Consider the following 6000-nt stretch of genomic DNA (forward strand, 5'->3'; position numbering starts at 1 on the left):
TTTCCATACCTTGGGACTTTATGTCCATAATGATGTTATGCTTGCTTTCGGTACTCCAGAAAAACAAATCTTGATCGAGCCCATATTTGCTCAGTGGATACAATCTGCTCATGGTAAGACGTTATATGGTTTCGATATACTCCTATCTTCAACAAGTGGTCCATCATTCGATGCAGGTAAGAGCATATGGTTACCCGGTTGGTTAAATGCTATTAATGATAATAATAATTCATTGTTCTCAACAATTGGTCCTGGAGACTTTTGGTTCATCATGCTATTGCTCTAGGTTTGCATACAACTACATTGATCCTAGTTAAAGGTGCTTTGGATGCGCGTGGTTCCAGGTTAATGCCAGATAAAAAAGATTTTGGTTATAGTTTTCCTTGCGATGGTCCGGGACGGGGTGGTACTTGCGATATCTCAGCCTAGGATGCTTTTTATTTAGCAGTTTTCTGGATGTTGAATACTATTGGATGGGTTACTTTCTATTGGCATTGGAAGCATATAACATTATGGCAGGGTAATGTAGCACAATTTAATGAGTCTTCCACTTATTTAATGGGATGGTCAAGAGATTATCTATGGTTAAATTCTTCACAACTTATTAATGGATACAATCCTTTTGGTATGAACAGTTTATCTGTTTGGGCGTGGATGTTCTTATTCGGGCATCTTGTTTGGGCTACTGGATTTATGTTCCTTATTTCCTGGCGTGGATATTGGCAGGAACTGATCGAAACTCTTGCATGGGCCCATGAACGCACGCCTTTAGCTAATTTAGTTCGATGGAGAGACAAGCCAGTAGCCCTTTCCATTGTTCAAGCACGATTAGTTGGATTAGCTCACTTTTCCGTAGGTTATATATTCACTTATGCAGCTTTTTTAATTGCCTCTACATCAGGTAAATTTGGTTAATTCTTCTTCATCAATTTCTCTGTGGGGTATTGTCATTGATACAATGACAATACCCCACAGAGAAAAAGTAATCAACATAATATTACTCCATCTAAAATCTGATCTATATTTTGATTCCTGGTAGGTAATAGTACCAACTGAACTATTATGGCGAGAAAGAGTCTCATTCAGAGAGAGAAGAAGAGACAAGCACTGGAACGGAAATATCATTTAATTCGTCAATCTTTGGAGGAAAAAAGCAAAGTGTCATCATTGGATGACAAATGGGAAATTCATAGAAAATTGCAATCTTCACCACGTAATAGTGCACCTACACGTCTCCATCGACGTTGTTCTTCGACTGGAAGACCTAGAGCCAACTATCGAGACTTTGGATTGTCCGACACATACTCCGTGAGATGGCCCACGCATGTTTATTGCCCGGGATAAAAAAATCGAGTTGGTAGGAAAAGAAAAAAGTAATTGAAGTTTCTTGTGATAATGGGATATAGTACCCCTATCCCTATATAGGGATAGGGGTACTATATCCCATTATTGTTTTGTGTACCCATTCTGATTATGATATAAATCAATGGTGCGGAGTAGAGTAGTCTGGTAGCTCGCAAGGCTCATAACCTTGAGGTCACGGGTTCAAATCCTGTCTCCGCCAGACCAGAACATACGAAGTATTTTGGTCCGGAAAGGATTGCTCTCTCACTTATAAATTTATAATTGAATTATAAGTGAGGAAAAGAAACGATCAGTACATGAACTATTCTTTTTCATATTCCATGTGAAGGGCGGGTAGCGGGGATCGAACCCGCATCTTCTCCTTGGCAAAGAGAAATTTTACCATTCAACCATACCCGCATTTCAATTATATGAATATCTATATATTCATATAATTGAAATGGAAAATACATATATGTTCAATCCCATTCGTAAGTAGATACCATTTTTGAATGGTCCAATTATTAATTCAATTACGGATATGGAAAACCCCTCCTCCTTGGGCCTGAAGTAAAAGGCCCTTCAGAAAAGCTATAAAGCCCTCCGGGAGGAGGGGGAGGGAGTGTGAACCTAAAACATCTAGAACATATCTAAGATATGAAAGAATTAAGGATACCTACAAAAAGGACTGATCCGATCCATAATGATACACCCGAAAATACAACATTTTTGCTACTTGACCAACCATTGGGAGAGGCAAGTGCAACAGGTACACCAATCACTAGTAAAAATGAAATAGCAATTAATGCAAACACAGCCGATTGGAAAGCAATAGTCATGGTTGTGATCTTACAAGCTCCCAACAGATTGAATAGACTATACCATCCGATCCCCAATTTTCAATTCTGATCAAATGCACTATGGAAAGGATTTGACCATAAATTGATCGAGCTTTCAAACTTTTTCAATTTGATATTTGAGTGTGAGAGGAGAGGGAAATTCGTTTCTTTTTTTTCCATTCCAGATGATGAAAAATCATCATATGTCACAGGTATAGTTGGTATCGACCCGACTTTATGCTTATAGTTAGGGATTATACGAAGGGGTAGAATAGAAGTTGTCCCCGGGAGAGATGGCCGAGTGGTTAATGGCTCCGGTCTTGAAAACCGGTATAGATAAAAAAACTATCGAGGGTTCGAATCCCTCTCTCTCCTTTTGTTTTTCAACAATTGCATTTACCGGTCCAATAAAAAAAAAAAGAGAATAGCTCGGCTGTATATAGCCGAGCTACAAGGATCCAGTTGGAAAAAGAGTATTTGAAAAGACTCCTATCCCGCCGATATGGGAGATAGATGTAATGAAATTGAATCGATTTTTCTTCCATCTGGTTTGATCTATTGTTTCAGTTAAGAGGAGTCATGGAAAGGACAGGTTCGAAATCACGATCAATCCCTTTCTCAAATCCTGCTGCAGCTGCACGAGCCCTTCCCGCATGCCACAAATGACCTACGAAGAAGAAAAATCCTAGAACGAAATGGGAGGTGGATAACCAACTTCGGGAAAGACATAATTCACCGCATTGATTTCGGTAGCTACACCACCCACAGAATTTAAAGAACCTAAAGGAGCATGAGTCATATATTCTGCTGAACGTCGTTCCTGCCAAGGCTGTATGTCTTTTCTCAACTTGCTCAGATCCAAACCATTAGGGCCCCTTAGGGGTTCCAACCAAGGAGCACGGAGATCCCAAAAACGCATCGTTTCCCCTCCAAAGATAATTTCTCCAGTCGGAGAACGCATAAGGTATTTACCTAAACCAGTAGGTCCTTGGGCAGACCCCACACTAGCTCCAAGACGTTGGTCTCTAACTAAAAAAGTAAACGCTTGAGCTTGAGAGGCTTCTGGGCCGGTGGGCCCATAAAATTCACTGGGATAAACGGTATTGTTGAACCAAACAAAACAACAAGCAATAAAACCAAAGAGGGATAGAGCCGCTAAACTATAGGACAAATAAGCTTCTCCGGACCATACGAATGCACGACGAGCCCATGCAAAAGGTTTGGTTAAGATATGCCAGATACCACCGAAGATACAAATGGAACCTAACCATACATGTCCTCCAATTACATCTTCTAGATTGTCCACGCTAACGATCCATCCTTCTCCTCCGAAAGGAGATTTCAGTAAATAACCAAATATAGCACTTGGGTTAAGTGTCGGGTTCGTAATTTTTCTTACATCTCCACCGCCGGGAGCCCAAGTATCATATACACCTCCAAAATACAAAGCTTTTAGCACTGGAAGAAAAGCACCAACACCTAGCAAGATTAGGTGAATACCCAAAATTGTGGTCATTTTGTTTCTATCTTTCCATACATAGCCAAAGAATGGAAAAGATTCTTCTAAAGTTTCGGGTCCTATGAGTGCATGATAAATACCACCAAAACCTAAAACCGCAGAAGAAATTAAGTGAAGTACCCCAGATACAAAATATAGAAAAGTGTCCACGATTTCCCCACCAGGACCGACTCCCCATCCTAGAGTAGCTAGATGGGGAAGCAGAATCAATCCTTGTTCATACATAGGTTTTTCCGGTACGAAATGAGCCACTTCGAATAGGTTCATTGCTCTGGCCCAGAATACAATTAATCCGGCATGAGCCACGTGAGCCCCAAGCAATTTACCCGACAAATTGATAAGTCGGGCATTACCGGCCCACCAAGCGAAACCAGTGGTTTCTTGATCACGACTAGCTAAAGCTATAGTTCCATTAAAGAGCGTTTCCACGGGGTAGGACCTCCTCAGGGAATATAAGGTTTTCATGAGGCTGATCTTGAGCCGCCATCCAAGCACGAATACCTTCGTTCAGGAGAATATTTTTTGTGTAGAAAGTCTCAGATTCAGGATCTTCTGCTGCACGGATCTCCTGGGAAACAAAATCATAGGCACGTAAGTTTAGAGCTAGACCAACTACTCCAATGGCACTCATCCATAAACCGGTCACTTGCACAAATAACATGAAGAAATGTAACCAACGTTTATTGGAAAAAGCAACCCCAAAAATCTGGGACCAGAAGCGGTTAGCAGTGACCATGGAATAAGTCTCTTCGGCTTGAGTCGGGTTAAAAGCACGGAACGTATTTGCACCATCACCATCTTCAAATAAAGTATTTTCCACGGTAGCACCATGAATAGCGCATAGAAGAGCAGCACCCAATACTCCGGCAACTCCCATCATATGAAATGGATTCAAGGTCCAATTATGAAAACCTTGAAAGAAGAGGATAAAACGGAAAATAGCTGCTACACCAAAACTAGGTGCGAAAAACCAACCGGACTGTCCCAATGGATAGATCAAAAATACAGAAACAAAGACAGCAATTGGAGCAGAGAATGCAATTGCATTATAAGGTCGCAATTGTACAGATCGAGCAAGTTCAAATTGACGTAACATGAAACCTATTAGACCGAAAGCACCGTGAAGAGCAACGAAGGTCCATAGACCACCTAATTGACACCAACGAGTCAAATCTCCTTGTGCTTTGGGACCCCATAATAGCAGCAAAGAATGTGCTAAACTATTAGCAGGAGTAGAAACTGCGGCAGTTAGGAAATTACAACCTTCCAGATAGGAACTGGCCAATCCGTGAGTATACCATGAAGTCACAAAGGTTGTACCCGTGAACCATCCACCTAAGGCAAAATAGGCACAAGGAAAGAGCAATAGACCGGACCAACCCACAAAAACGAAACGGTCTCTGCGTAGCCAGTCATCCACAGTATCAAATAAAGTTTTTTCTTCTTTAGAAGACTTTCCAAGGGCTATAGTCATAGCGATCCTCCTATTTCACTATTTCGACCATTTCCGAGCACCCTATATGATCAAAAGGTATACGATGAATTGGGGACAATTTTTCATCCATCATCCTTTCAAAAAAAAATAGGGTTCCGAAGATTCGTTGTTGGAACAAATATTTGAAACTGGACCGAACCGATTCAATATAGGTAAATGCATGATCGCTCGATCCCGAGTTTTCAGAGTTCCTATCTGATCCTCGAATCACCTATTGAATAACATCGATGGAACAATTTAAGGGGAGGGAAGTGCGCTTTCTGCCTTCCATTGACCAGATTCTATTCACAATATATATTCCATTCAATATTTTTTATTCATTCTCGTCTTGAACCTTCTGCAATGCAACAAAATGAAAAGGAGTATTTCTATTCTCTCTCATCCATCTCTATGTATACTACATCGTGGTCCCGATACGAATGAGTCTACGGGCAGGAACGAGTCATTTTTTCATAACTCATAGAGCTAATGAAATGACTCCAAGTTCTTCTCCTTCTATAGCAAGAAGTTATTATTGAACCATTGTGATCCAAAGTGAAACCCTTTTTTTTTCCCTTTTGTTTTCTCTTTTCACATCTTAATTTCGATCTGTTTCTCACCGGTGTAATCACCATACGGTACATTCATATGAAATATTTAGTAGTACATCGTAACAGAATCACAAATTTTAGTTGTGTATCAATTTCGTCTAAACAGAGAAAAATACGTTGTCCGTAATTCGGCTCGGAATGGACTTACTTCAGATCTATATCTCTTTTGTCCAGGGAGGGAGAAGAGATCATAAAAATCGATCCGACAAACAT

At 40.5% G+C, this 6000-nt stretch overlaps 3 non-coding genes across 3 annotated transcripts; 2 read left to right on the plus strand and 1 right to left on the minus strand.

The window, feature by feature from the left end:
* Positions 1-1490: 1490 nt before the first annotated feature.
* On the plus strand, positions 1491-1564 carry TRNAM-CAU (transfer RNA methionine (anticodon CAU)). The gene has a single exon. It is a non-coding gene; the product is annotated as a tRNA-Met (tRNA).
* A 129-nt stretch (positions 1565-1693) lies between these two features.
* Positions 1694-1764, minus strand: TRNAG-GCC (transfer RNA glycine (anticodon GCC)). Its single transcript has one exon. It is a non-coding gene; the product is annotated as a tRNA-Gly (tRNA).
* Positions 1765-2470: 706 nt separating this feature from the next.
* TRNAS-UGA (transfer RNA serine (anticodon UGA)) lies at positions 2471-2558 on the plus strand. The gene has a single exon. It is a non-coding gene; the product is annotated as a tRNA-Ser (tRNA).
* The last annotated feature ends 3442 nt before the right edge of the window (positions 2559-6000 follow it).

Source organism: Pinus tabuliformis, chromosome 1_2 (assembly GCF_031772625.1).
Source record: "Pinus tabuliformis cultivar Carrire ecotype Pingquan chromosome 1_2, CPIR1, whole genome shotgun sequence".
Classification (NCBI taxonomy): domain Eukaryota; kingdom Viridiplantae; phylum Streptophyta; class Pinopsida; order Pinales; family Pinaceae; genus Pinus; species Pinus tabuliformis.